Raw genomic sequence first — 14,686 nt, 5'->3', positions numbered from 1 at the left:
GTCGTCACTTCTTTTGTGAGAAAAGCCCTCCCAGCCCTCCACCAGCATGTAAAAGTCCGCATTGTCCATGCTCTCAGGCAATATAAGAGTAGAAAGGTGCACCTGACAACAGACGCATGGACCAGTAGGCATGTCCACGGAAGGTTACGTGTCCATTACGGCGCACTGGGTTTATGTGGTGGATGCATGGTCCACAGGGGACAGCCTACTAAGTCTGTCTGCAGTCCCTAATTCAAATTGTCCTCCGCTGACCACACCAATGCTGCCTGTGTATCCCTGTAACCTTTTTTAAACTGCATTGAGCCCAATTTTTTGTTTAAGGCCTACTACCTGTGTCTGTCTGCGCCACTCAATACAGCTGTCTTCCTCTGAAAAAAGCTGAACGTCAATTGTCTGGTTTTCAGCCTATAGGAATTTGAAAACTGCATTGGGGCTACTATTTCGGTAGGGCCTACTAACGATGTCTGCCGCTCCAAGGTGTTCTCCTGGTTGTCTTTCCTGAGCTTTGATCTTCAGGCTCTTGTTAAATAGTTTTTAAATCGAACTGCAGTGGGGCTAGTACTTGGGTTGGGGCCTACTACCAGTGTCTGCCGCTCCAAGGTGTTCTCCTGGTTGTCTTTCCTGAGCTTCGATCTTCAGGCTCTTGTTAAATAGTTTTTAAATCAAACTGCAGTGGGGCTAGTACTTGGGTTGGGGCCTACTACCAGTGTCTGCCGCTCCAAGGTGTTCTCCCGGTTGTCTTTCCTGAGCTTCGATCTTCAGGCTCTTGTTAAATAGTTTTTAAATCAAACTGCAGTGGGGCTAGTACTTGGGTTGGGGCCTTCTACCAGTGTCTGCCACTCCAAGGTGTTCTCCTGGTTGTCTTTCCTGAGCTTCGATCTTCAGGCTCTTGTTAAATAGTTTTTAAATCAAACTGCAGTGGGGCTAGTACTTGGGTTGGGGCCTACTACCAGTGTCTGCCGCTCCAAGGTGTTCTCCTGGTTGTCTTTCCTGAGCTTCGATCTTCAGGCTCTTGTTAAATAGTTTTTAAATCAAACTGCAGTGGGGCTAGTACTTGGGTTGGGGCCTACTACCAGTGTCTGCCGCTCCAAGGTGTTCTCCTGGTTGTCTTTCCTGAGCTTCGAACTCCAGGCTCTTGTTAAATAGTTTTTAAATCAAACTGCAGTGGGGCTAGTACTTGGGTTGGGGGCTTACTACCAGTGTCTGCCGCTCCAAATTGTTATCCTGGTTGTCTTTCCTGAGCTTCGATCTTCAGGCTCTTGTTAAATAGTTTTTAAATCAAACTGCAGTGGGGCTAGTACTTGGGTTGGGGCCAACTACCAGTGTCTGCTGCTCCAAGGTGTTCTCCTGGTTGTCTTTCCTGAGCTTCGATCTTCAGGCTCTTGTTAAATAGTTTTTAAATCAAACTGCAGTGGGGCTAGTACTTGGGTTGGGGCCTACTACCAGTTTCTGCCGCTCCAAGGTGTTCTCCTGGTTGTCTTTCCTGAGCTTCGATCTTCAGGCTCTTGTTAAATAGTTTTTAAATCAAACTGCAGTGGGGCTAGTACTTGGGTTGGGGCCTACTACCAGTGTCTGCTGCTCCAAGGTGTTCTCCTGGTTGTCTTTCCTGAGCTTCGATCTTCAGGCTCTTGTTAAAGAGTTTTTAAATCAAACTGCAGTGGGGCTAGTACTTGGGTTGGGGCCTACTACCAGTGTCTGCTGCTCCAAGATGTTCTTCTGGTTGTCTTTCCTGAGCTTCGATCTTCAGGCTCTTGTTAAATAGTTTTTAAATCAAACTGCAGTGGGGCTAGTACTTGGGTTGGGGCCTACTACCAGTGTCTGACGCTCCAAGGTGTTCTCCTGGTTGTCTTTCCTGAGCTTCGATCTTCAGGCTCTCGTTAAATAGTTTTTAAATCAAACTGCAGTGGGGCTAGTACTTGGGTTGGGGCCTACTACCAGTGTCTGCCGCTCCAAGGTGTTCTCCTGGTTGTCTTTCCTGAGCTTCGATCTTCAGGCTCTTGTTAAATAGTTTTTAAATCAAACTGCAGTGGGGCTAGTACTTGGGTTGGGGCCTACTACCAGTGTCTGCTGCTCCAAGGTGTTCTCCTGGTTGTCTTTCCTGAGCTTCGATCTTCAGGCTCTCGTTAAATAGTTTTTAAATCAAACTGCAGTGGGGCTAGTACTTGGGTTGGGGCCTACTACCAGTGTCTGCCGCTCCAAGGTGTTCTCCTGGTTGTCTTTCCTGAGCTTCGATCTTCAGGCTCTCGTTAAATAGTTTTTAAATCAAACTGCAGTGGGGCTAGTACTTGGGTTGGGGCCTACTACCAGTGTCTGCCACTCCAAGGTGTTCTCCAGGTTGCCTCTCCCTAAATTCTATCTTGAAGCTCTCGTTAAGTAGTTGTTGAAACAACACTGCATTAGGCCTACAAGTTGGGTCTGGGTTGTAGAGTTGGTGTCTGCCACTCCAAAGTGTTCTCCAGGTTGCCTCTCTCTAAATTCTATCTTCAGGCTCTTGTTAAATTGTTTTTAATATAACACTGCATTTGGCCTACTTGTTTTGTTGGCCCTACTAACGATGTCTGCCGCTCCTTGATGTTCTCCTACACTGAACAAACCAGTGCCGCCTGTTTACTTCTGTTACCAATTTTAAACTGCATTTAGCCTACTTACTGATTTGGGCCTACTCACTGTGTCAGCCTCTCATTACAGTTGTACTCCACTGAACAAAGCAATGCCCCCTGGTTAGTCCTGTTACCAATTTTGAACTGCATTTAGCCCACTTTATTATTTGGGCCTATATCTGTGTTTCCTCCTCATCCTGCCCATTGCCCAGCCAGTGATAGATGAGTCTGCTGGTACATTGACCCAGAACGCTACATTCCCCGTGCACGCTACACAGCCAGAATGTGACCCTGTTGAAAGTCAGGTTCCCCTTCCCGCATACCATACCACCTTACACGGGGACAAAAAGGAAGGTGCAGATGAAAGTGCAGGTTCCTTCATCAGGTATGGGGGGGGGGAACTCATTGGCGACGTCACTGGCACAGGGCCCCTCATAGTACGCAAAAGTGTCGCTGCCGGTGGGAGGTGCCCCCGCCGTACAAACACACCGCCGTACTTTGAGGTGCCCTGTGCCAGTGCCAATGCCAACGAGTGGGCCCCCCTGCTTGCTCAGGATCACAGCACTTGCAAAGTTTAAATACTTACCTCTCCCTGCTCCACTGCCCTGAGGTGGTCCAGATTACCTGGGTCCACTAAATACTTGAACCAGCCCTACCCCCCACAACTTTAGCCAAATGACCCCCAATTTCCAATGCCTAACTATTATTATAAGGTAAATTAAGATTGACAAGCTTCAGTAACAAGAATGGATGTTTTTGCCATTAAAATGGGCACTGTAGGTGTTTTCCTGGCCTCCACTCACTGCTGACTATGCTTCCCCATTGACTTGCATTGGGTTTCGTATTTCGGTCGATCCCCGACTTTTCGCGATAATCGGCCGATTCCACTCGACTCGACTTTTGAGATAGGCGGGTTTCGCGAAACCCGACTCGACCCTAAAAAACTAAAAGTCGCTCAACCCTACTCCTGAGATTTCAGGAGACGAGATCTCAATCTGCGCATTCACAGCATGCTAGCAGTCTCCTCTGATGAAAGAAACCAAGATTTCCAAGAAGCGTAAAGGTACCGTCACACTGAATGATATCGCTAGCGATCCGTGACGTTGCAGCGTCCTGGCTAGCGATATCGTTCAGTTTGACACACAGCAGCGATCAGAATCCTGCTGTGATGTCGTTTGTCGCTGCAGAAAGTCCAGCACTTTATTTCTTCGCTGAACTTCCTGCTGACATCGCTGAATCGGTGTGTGTGACGCCGATTCAGCGACGTCACCGCTCTGCTTTCCGGCCGCTGGGCTTACACAGTGCAGAGAAGCAGAGCGCCGAGGGACAGACAGCGGAAGGTAAGTATGAAGTGTTTGTTTTTTTTTTTACTTTTACGCTGTTAACCAGGGTAAACATCGGGTTACTAAGCGCGGCCCTGCGCTTAGTAACCCGATGTTTACCCTGGTTACCGGCATCGTTGGTCGCTGGAGAGCTGTCTGTGTGACAGCTCTCCAGCGACCAAACAGTGATGCTGCAGCAATCCGGATCGTTGTCGGTATCGCTGCAGCGTCACTCAGTGTGACGGTACCTTTAGGCTCGGGATTTGCGGACATCACTGGCATGGGCTCCCTGATCGCTCTACTTGCAGCTCCATATTTCTTCTTCTGACTTTGACCCTGGATCTTGCAGGACTTCACAAGGGGCGAGTGGGTTAATCATCTACTCTGCTATTGCACCTTATTCATCTCTATGTATGTAAGATATATTTTATCTAGCATTCTCTGTATGTTACAGTGTAAGAGCGGATTAAAACTGGTTGACTCCTATTTTTTATCAGTACATCTTAATATTTTTTCTACGTCATATGTATTCTATGGCCTAGATGCCTATCCATTTTACAGCTTGATTGGGTGCCTATCCCAAGATATATAAAACAGCTCATAATGCATATACAGTGGGGCAAAAAAGTATTTAGTCAGTCAGCAATAGTGCAAGTTCCACCACTTAAAAAGATGAGAGGCGTCTGTAATTTACATCATAGGTAGACCTCAACTATGGGAGACAAACTGAGAAAAAAAAATCCAGAAAATCACATTGTCTGTTTTTTTAACATTTTATTTGCATATTATGGTGGAAAATAAGTATTTGGTCAGAAACAAAATTTCATCTCAATACTTTGTAATATATCCTTTGTTGGCAATGACAGAGGTCAAACGTTTTCTGTAAGTCTTCACAAGGTTGCCACACACTGTTGTTGGTATGTTGGCCCATTCCTCCATGCAGATCTCCTCTAGAGCAGTGATGTTTTTGGCTTTTCGCTTGGCAACACGGACTTTCAACTCCCTCCAAAGGTTTTCTATAGGGTTGAGATCTGGAGACTGGCTAGGCCACTCCAGGACCTTGAAATGCTTCTTACGAAGCCACTCCTTCGTTGCCCTGGCGGTGTGCTTTGGATCATTGTCATGTTGAAAGACCCAGCCATGTTTCATCTTCAATGCCCTTGCTGATGGAAGGAGGTTTGCACTCAAAATCTCACGATACATGGCCCCATTCATTCTTTCATGTACCCGGATCAGTGGTCCTGGCCCCTTTGCAGAGAAACAGCCCCAAAGCATGATGTTTCCACCACCATGCTTTACAGTAGGTATGGTGTTTGATGGATGCAACTCAGTATTCTTTTTCCTCCAAACACGACAAGTTGTGTTTCTACCAAACAGTTCCAGTTTGGTTTCATCAGACCATAGGACATTCTCCCAAAACTCCTCTGGATCATCCAAATGCTCTATAGCAAACTTCAGACGGGCCCGAACTCTACTGGCTTAATCAGTGGGACACGTCTGGCACTGCAGGATCTGAGTCCATGGTGGCGTAGTGTGTTACTTATGGTAGGCCTTGTTACATTGGTCCCAGCTCTCTGCAGTTCATTCACTAGGTCCCCCCGCGTGGTTCTGGGATTTTTGCTCACCGTTCTTGTGATCATTCTGACCCCACGGGGTGGGATTTTGCGTGGAGCCCCAGATCGAGGGAGATTATCAGTGGTCTTGTATGTCTTCCATTTTCTAATTATTGCTCCCACTGTTGATTTCTTCACTCCAAGCTGGTTGGCTATTGCAGATTCAGTCTTCCCAGCCTGGTGCAGGGCTACAATTTTGTTTCTGGTGTCCTTTGACAGCTCTTTGGTCTTCACCATAGTGGAGTTTGGAGTCAGACTGTTTGAGGGTGTGCACAGGTGTCTTTTTATACTGATAACAAGTTTAAACAGGTGCCATTACTACAGGTAATGAGTGGAGGAAAGAGGAGACTCTTAAAGAAGAAGTTACAGGTCTGTGAGAGACAGAAATCTTGATTGTTTGTTTCTGACCAAATACTTATTTTCCACCATAATATGCAAAAAAAATGATAAAAAAACAGACAATGTGATTTTCTGGATTTTTTGTTCTCAGTTTGTCTCCCATAGTTGAGGTCTACCTATGATGTAAATTACAGACGCCTCTCATCTTTTTAAGTGGTGGAACTTGCACTATTGCTGACTGACTAAATACTTTTTTGCCCCACTGTATATACATATATTTCATCAGTGCTGTTAGATTTTTCTTCCAAAGCTATATATTGTAGCCCATTTCTTTGTCCTCTGTGCATAAGAACTTTCTTGCAGGGGTTCTTGTGTTTATTTTGTCTCTGGGATTATGCATAGCACAGAGGTATATGCCTGTTTTGGTCTTCATATATACTTTAGAGACTGTTTGATTGAAACCGCTGATGCTGCTGTAGTGAGCTGGCCGGCTGTGACTGTTCTATTATCATTGACATAGAATCTGTGACAGACACTGCCCCCGTGTGGCCAGAAGTTATACCTATGCCAAATGTGATTACAGAGGGACAAACTGTATTGGCAGAACTTCCCCCTGTGATGTCATGTGAACAGGAAGGGGAGGAAAAGAGAAAGCCCGGGAAACTGGTGTGTGCAGAGAGAGGTCTGTGTCTGCTGGCGTCCTCCTGTAGATGCGATATAGAAGATTGTCTGGATGACCGCTATCTCTTGGAAGCCGACATCCAGATTGTTCCCAGCTCCCACACTGCGGAGCACCCAACGGTGACATCTTCACAGATCCTGGAGCCCATGAACTGTAAGCGGGTCCTCTGTTGAGAGGCCGAACATTCCACCCTTACCTGTTGAACCCCAAGGACTACAGTCTGGACCTGAGAGACGGAGTTTTGTTCAATCCCTGTTGTTTTTCTCTTCGGCTGGAGCGTCCCCCTGCAGTGACAGACAGGCCTGCGACGTGGGAAGATAACCTCTTGGAACAAAGGAACTGGTAACGTGTGGATAGGGAAAGTGAGGGACAGTTTGTTATTACACGTTATCTCTGTGAATAGGCATATTTTGTACTGTATATTATTGTGTTCCGCTGTGTTAAAGAAAATGTATAACAGTAAAGATACGGTTGTTAAAATAGAATCTGAGTGTGGAAGTTTTGCTGGGCCAGATCATGGATATACATGGGCGACCTTGCCCTCGGTCACTTCATCTGGCGTAGTCGGCAGGATCTGTGCCCAGCAAGATTCCCACCCAGTGTACAGTCAGAAACCGCCGCCGGTGTCCATTGTAAACCAGGTCAGGAAGTTTGGCGGGCGAAACTACCCCGTACCAGAATGGGCGGAACAAGTGCGGATACTGGGAGAAATGTATAATATTGACCCTAAGACCTTGGCAGAAATGGCGGTACTGACGCTAGAGGGGGAGGCATGGACGACAGTCAGACTGGAGACGGTCAGGGGGCAGCGTACGTTGGAGGACTTGGTGCGGGTGCTGGAAAAGACCTATGGACCTACTACGTACCAGGGAACACTGCAATACCTGTTCATTAGACGGACACAGCTTGAATGGGAAGACATCCCCCAATATGCAAATGCCCTTCAGGTACTCCTTGAACAAGTCTGTGCAAAAGGGGAACAACTGACTACTATAGCTCCTCGTGACCTGGTACTGAGAGACCAATTCGTTATAGGGCTGAGAGACCAGTATCTTAACCGTACGCTACAGGACTTGATTCGGATAACGCCGACTCTCACCTTCGCTGAAGTCAAGCAGGAAGCCATAGAACGTTCTAGGGGACCCGTCATGGATGTGGAGACTCAAAGCGCTGCGTGCAGATCCATATTAGACATTAAACAGCCCAACAGTGACACTGAGGAGCTGAAACAGATGGTAGCAGATTTACAGCTACAGGTGTCACAGTTAACACTAGAACGACAGAGAGACCAGCGGATGCAACCTAGCCGTCCCGCAGGACCTTGTTGGTCATGTGGTGATCCTCGTCATAGGGCGAACCGTTGTCCTCAACGAACAAACCATCAGTTACCACGACAAACGGAATAACAGCTACATCCACGAGCAGAGCCGCCACGCCAGGTCTCACCACAATGGCCGCCGTTAAACTAGACACCCCTGCAGCTGAGGTTCGAGCAGCAGGGGGGGATAGAGAATGGGGTGTAGAAAAACAGAGCCAGCAACGGAGTACTCTTGCCTCGAGTAGTCCTACACTTGAAGTTATTCTGGAGGGAGTTGCAGTACAAGGATTGATGGACACTGGGTCGCAAGTGACCATGATCTCTGAACAGTTTTATGAAGAGTACCTCAAACCAAGAACTGCTTGTGATCCAGATACCACCATTAAGATAATTGCGGCTAATAACCTACCCATTCCAGTAACCGGAGTCGCCTGGATGGATACGAGGGCCTGCGGACAAGACCTAGGGAAACGAGGAATCGTCATTATCAAGGAAGGCTTCGGCTCCGAGACCCCAGTAATAATCAGAATCAGAATGAATATCTTGAAAAACCTGGATCTTATGCTGTTGACAAGAAAAGTGCCCAAGTACTGGCAGAAGGTTACGAAACATAAACCGACTCGTCTGGCGTTCCAGCGCGTAATCCGGACCGTTGGACTTCAACAGATGGCAAAGGAACAACTACCCCTAGCAGCCATTAAGGTGCCCCGCTGTACCCGGATTACTTTGCCCGCTGAAAAAGAGACAGTCATTTCCCTGCCTCTTAACACCAACCGACAGCTTGAAGGAGTTGAAGTGTTAATCGAGCCGAGGGCTCCAAGTGGGGGTAAGCTAAACCCACTGGTCGCCCGCACCCTAGCCGTCGTGAGGAACGTAAGAGTCCCTGTCCGGCTGAACAACACCGCAGACGTAGGTGTAGCCCTCAAAGCTGGCACGCAACTTGCCAGAGTATATGCTCTACCCACAGAAGTGAACCCCATGGGGCCCTTACAATTCACCCCGTCTACAGAAGATGGCTGGACGGTAACTGTCTCAGCCATAAATGCTCAAGCAGATGATGAAGATATTGGGCGAAAATTACTGGAAAAAGTGCAACTGGACCCGTCCCAGTACACCAAACAGGAAGTGTCTCAAGTGGAGGGACTACTGCGAGAACACCAAGACTCCTTTGCAAAGCATGACACCAACTTCGGGTACACCACCAGTATCCAACACGAGATTCCCACGGGCGATACTGCCCCTATTCGCGAGAGGTACCGACAAATACCACCTCAACAATACCAGGAGGTGAAAAGCCTCTTAGAATCTATGCTACACGCTGGAGTGGTGCGGGAGAGCCAGAGCCCATGGGCTGCACCCATGGTGATAGTCAAAAAGAAAGATGGATCCCTGAGATTTTGCGTAGACTACCGTCGGCTGAACGCGTGCACGATCCGGGACTCCTATCCACTCCCCCGGATCGAAGAGTCACTGACCGCCCTGAAGAAGGCCAAATATTTTTCATCTCTAGACTTGGCCAGTGGATATTGGCAGGTCCCCATGAGTGAGAAGGACAGAGAAAAGACCGCCTTCATCCTTCCCATGGGCCTGTACGAGTTTGACCGGATGCCATTCGGCTTGAGTAACGCACCAGGGACCTTTCAGAGACTGATGGAATGCTGTCTGGAAGATTTCAACTTCGAATTCACGCTGATATACCTTGATGACATCGTGGTATACTCCGCCCCCTTTGAGGATCATTTTCACAAGCTTGGCAAAGTGCTCCAGCGCTTGAAGAGACACGGCTTGAAGTTGAAGCCCAGCAAGTGCCGTCTATTCCAGCAGGAGATCGATTACCTGGGACACCGGATCTCAGCCGAAGGTGTCCAACCCTCTCCAGAGAAGATAGCAGCTGTCCGAGAGTGGCCACAACCAACTACCATCAAAGAAGTCCAGGCTTTCCTGGGACTAGCGGGCTATTACCGCCGATTTGTCAAGGACTTTGCCCGGCTTGCGGAACCACTGCATGAGACTCTCCGAGGGACCGCAAACAGTCCCAGAGGACGACGCATCAGCTGGGGGCCCGACCAAGAAAAATCCTTCGGGGCGCTTCAAGCTGCTTTGACATCGCCCCCTATTCTGGCATTTGCAGATTACACCCTGCCGTTCCAGTTATACACCGACGCCAGCCTTCAAGGTCTCGGGGCGGTCCTCTCCCAAGTCCAAGATAACATGGAACGCGTAATAGCCTATGCCAAATGACCTAAAAAAAGCTTGCACAGAGACCTCATCATGTAAAAAAACAGTATTTATTTATTCAACAACATAACAAAAGATATTTAAAATACAATTCAGATGGAAAACAGTACTATATGAAAACACCCCAGACCAGAGGCAAGTGTGTTGCATCACATATAACCTACTGCCAGGAAAATATATAAGTAGTGTCAAGAGGGGAACCTCGTATACCAAAAACGGCACTATCACTATGTGCTTAAACAGCACCACACTATATATCCCCCAAACTACAATTAAATCCTGCAGTATAGTAGTCAGAATCCGTGTTTGTAGTGATACTTTACCTCCGGTCTGATGGTGCCACCCCTACGCGCGTTTCGGCTCATATGCCTTCTTCCGGGGGAGCCTATGCCAGTAGATCCCTTCGTGACACCGAAAAGAACCCTGTCAACTACAGCTCTTTCCGCCTTGAACTCCTGGCCCTGACCTGGGCTATGACAGAGAAATTTGCTGGCTACCTGACAGGGGCGGAGGTGCTGGTCGTGACAGACAACAATCCTCTTGCCCACCTAGAAAATGCCAAACTAGGGGCAATGGAACAGCGCTGGATGGCAAGGCTCTCTAGATTCCAATAAACAATTAAATACAGAGCGGGGACGGAGAATCAGAATGCTGACAGCCTTTCCAGAGTGACATCATCCTCGCCAGTGGGGGACAGGGATGAAGAGTTGGAGGAAGATGAACTGCCCAACTTTGCCCGGCTAGCTAAACAAATAGAAGATAGCCGCCAGTATGCTGTAGGCGGGATCGAAGCCATAGTGGGGTCCCCCCTGTCCCAACAAGAATGGGCCAAGCTTCAAGATCGAGACCCTGAACACGTCTTACTGAAACAGTACGTGAAGACACAAGAGAAACCACCCTCCGAAGTAAGAGCCCGACTATCAACCAGGACCTCTGCCATACTTGCCCAATGGGATCGGCTGATCGTGAAGGATGGAGTCTTGTATCGCAGGGCCCTTTTATCCCATATGCTGGAAGAATGTTTGCAGATTGTCGTCCCGGTGCAGCTGGCCCATGAGATGGTGGCTGAAGCCCACAGAAGGAACGGCCACTTCGGCATAGACAAGACCCTCCGGTGGACCCAGCAATTCATTTTTTGCCCAGGACTCCGTAAGCTGGTTGAAAACGTCTGCCTAGGATGTCGTACATGTGAACTCCACAAGTCTACTGAGCAGCGTGCACCCGTCCAGACTATTAGCACATCCAGGCCCCTCGAATTGTTGATGGTGGACTATCTGTTGATTGGAACGGTGAATAGTGGCTACCAGTACTGTCTGGTGATGGTAGACCACTTCACGAAATTCGCCGTCGCTGTTGCTACCAAAGATCAGACTGCCGAATCAGCTGCACAGGCCATCTGTCAGCACTTCGTTCGGGTCTACGGGTGTCCGGAGCGGCTACACTCTGATCAGGGGGCGTGTTTCGAAGGGCGAGTCATTGAAGAACTCCAGCAGATGTATGGAATCAAGAAGTCCAGGACCACCCCGTATCATCCGCAAGGGAATGGCGCGTGTGAACGTTTCAACCGGACCCTCTGACAACTGATCCGAACCCTAGCAGAAGACAAAAAGCCCGACTGGCCTCGATTCCTCCCAGAACTGCTGTGGGCCTATAACAATCAAGTCCATTCTGTCACCGGATACACGCCTTACACCCTCCTTTTTGGCCGCCCAGGCAAAGGCATCCATGAGCTACACCTGTCTAGCTCTGTTGAAGACACCTGTGGTACCTATCCTTCCTGGCTACAAGCACACCGTCAAAGGATGGAAACTGTCTACCGGCTGGTGGAACAGCAGATCCAGGACCAGGTCCACGCTGACCCACTTCCAGTACAAGAAGACCTACTGAGTGTGGGTCAACTGGTCCTAGTTCGTATAAAGAAACCGCAAGGAAAACTCCGGCCCAAGTGGGAGGCCGAAGTCTATCAAATAATTGGACACCCGTACCCTGGTGGCCCCGTCTACCAAGTACAAGGCGAAGACAGCGGCAGCCTCCGCACCCTGCACCGCAACATGTTGCGCCCCTGTCGTTCTCAGCCTGACATCCCTCCTGTAATACCTGGAGAGATGGATATCACTAATGCTGTGGGAGACACCGATACCGGGGATGTAGAGGTGGAAGACATCCCTACCCCTGCTCGCCTGACTGACGCGTCTGAACACCTTACCTCCTCGACTGACTTACCGACTGGGGTGACTGATCGGGGGGAGGGGCTGGCACCCGTTAGGCGGACAACGAGGACTACCGCCGGAGTGCCCCCGGGACAGTCCTACAGGGACCAATATGTGTGGCCTTTTCCGCAGCCGGGTCCTACAACCTCCACAGCCATCGCCGCCCTGGAGACAGTCGTTGACAGGGACTGCCAATCTTTAAGCGGGGGGGTGTGTAGTGAGCTGGCCGGCTGTGACTGTTCTATTATCATTGACATAGAATCTGTGACAGACACTGCCCCCGTGTGGCCAGAAGTTATACCTATGCCGAATGTGATTACAGAGAAACAACCTGTATTGGCAGAACTTCCCCCTGTGATGTCATGTGAACAGGAAGGGGAGGAAAAGAGAAAGCCCGGGAAACTGGTGTGTGCAGAGAGAGGTCTGTGTCTGCTGGCGTCCTCCTGTAGATGCGATATAGAAGATTGCCAGGATGACCGCTATCTCTTGGAAGCTGACATCCAGATTGTTCCCAGCTCCCACACTGCGGAGCACCCAACGGTGACATCTTCACAGATCCTGGAGCCCATGAACTGTAAGCGGGTCCTCTGTTGAGAGGCCGAACATTCCACCCTTACCTGTTGAACCCCAAGGACTACAGTCTGGACCTGAGAGATGGAGTTTTGTTCAATCCCTGTTGTTTTTCTCTTCGGCTGGAGCGTCCCCCTGCAGTGACAGACAGGCCTGCGACGTGGGAAGATAACCTCTTGGAACAAAGGAACTGGTAACGTGTGGATAGGGAAAGTGAGGGACAGTTTGTTATTACACGTTATCTCTGTGAATAGGCATATTTTGTACTGTCTATTATTGTGTTCCGCTGTGTTAAAGAAAATGTATAACAGTAAAGATACGGTTGTTAAAATAGAATCTGAGTGTGGAAGTTTTGCTGGGCCAGATCATGGATATACATGGGCGACCTTGCCCTCGGTCACTTCACTGCTGTGATCATAGGACTAACATCAATATTTAAATTTAAAATGCAGTACAGGATCAGCAAACAAAATTATGCTAAGCCCAAGGCAAATCTTGTGGTACAGTTTATACAGTTAGCATTATGTTAAATAAATGTATGATGCAATTAAAAGGGAATGAAATAAAAAGAGTTACCTAATAAGAAGGCAATCAAGGCTTCGTTCTTCTTAAATTTTCCTTATGAGTTGAGAAAGTGCCAAGGATAAAACTCTTCTGGCTTCTTAAAATAATCTTTATCGCTAAGAGCAGAGTGAAGAAATGGAATGACAGTTGTGCCCTAGAGAAACAAAAGGTAATAACTTACCATAAAAATATACAATATAACGAAAATATTACAAGTATACAGAATTTATTAAATTATTCAATGAAAAACACACACACACAAAGTCCAGACTTATGGTATAAAAGAAGTCTCCTAACCTTTGGAAGATTATAACCCTTGAATGTGATGTCCGTAGTTGTGGCATGTGGGAGGCTTCCAGGTGCGATGTCCCCAAATCTTTGAATTTCATGAATGACAGCATCAGTATATGGCATTTCTTTTCTATGTTCTACTTGAGGTTGAGCAGATCCAATAACATTTTCAATTTCATTTTGCACTTTTTCTAAAAGGTAAAAATAGTATGTATTGTGAGTTACAAAGCAAATTCTGAAAGATATAAAATAAAGTAGAAGTTCAATATATGTTGGTCATAAATCAACATGGGAGAGGGGAAAAAGGATTTCCACAGTGCTCACCAGAGTATCACAGGACCACGGGTGCCAGGTTCAACGTGGCTGGACTCCACTTGTAAATGCAGGCAAAAAAGGAAAAACCAGCACCAGGTGATTTCCATAAAAATTCAAGTTTCATCTTTTATTCAATCCATTGTTTGTAAAAAGTTAAAAGCATACATATCATAGAGTCTCAAGGGGCAAAGATCCCCCTCCACGCCTGATGCATTTCGGACTTTTTGCCCTTACTCATCGGCATCTAAAATTACAATGAACACACAAGGTTTATAACACATACACAAACCCATCCTCAGATGTGAAAACAATTACAAAACAAATGGACCAATCATTATTTGGTGGAATGAACCTTCGAATCATGGTCTTGAGAAAGCAGAATTAGAATCATGCGGCAAACAAATATTGTTCTATCAAATATTACCCTTATCAAAACTAGAAAAATAGAACAATTAGTTGACACATATTCAAAAAACGTATGATGTTATTATTATTATTATTATTATTATTAATATTTATTAATATAGCACCATTATTTCCATGGTGCTGTACATGAGAAGGGGTTACATCAAAATACAAATATCACTTACAATAAACAAAACGAACAATAACATACTGATACAG

The 14,686-nt window shown here is 47.4% G+C and overlaps 1 long non-coding RNA gene across 1 annotated transcript in view; it reads right to left on the bottom strand.

Annotated features, from left to right (window-relative positions):
* Nucleotides 1-14,300, bottom strand: part of LOC138638750 (uncharacterized) — a 45,890-nt gene extending 31,590 nt beyond the window's left edge. The window contains exons 1-3 of the long non-coding RNA XR_011312544.1: nucleotides 14,072-14,300; nucleotides 13,754-13,938; nucleotides 13,469-13,610 (exon numbers count right to left, since the gene is read on the bottom strand). This is a non-coding gene — a long non-coding RNA (uncharacterized lncRNA). The remainder of the gene's footprint in view (nucleotides 1-13,468; nucleotides 13,611-13,753; nucleotides 13,939-14,071) is intronic.
* Between the last annotated feature and the right edge of the window lie 386 nt (nucleotides 14,301-14,686).

The sequence above is a fragment of the Ranitomeya imitator genome, chromosome 5, assembly GCF_032444005.1.
Source record: "Ranitomeya imitator isolate aRanImi1 chromosome 5, aRanImi1.pri, whole genome shotgun sequence".
Taxonomy (NCBI): Eukaryota; Metazoa; Chordata; class Amphibia; order Anura; family Dendrobatidae; genus Ranitomeya; species Ranitomeya imitator.
The sequence above is the reverse complement of the archived record's forward strand: the minus strand, read 5'-3'. Positions and strand labels throughout refer to the sequence as shown.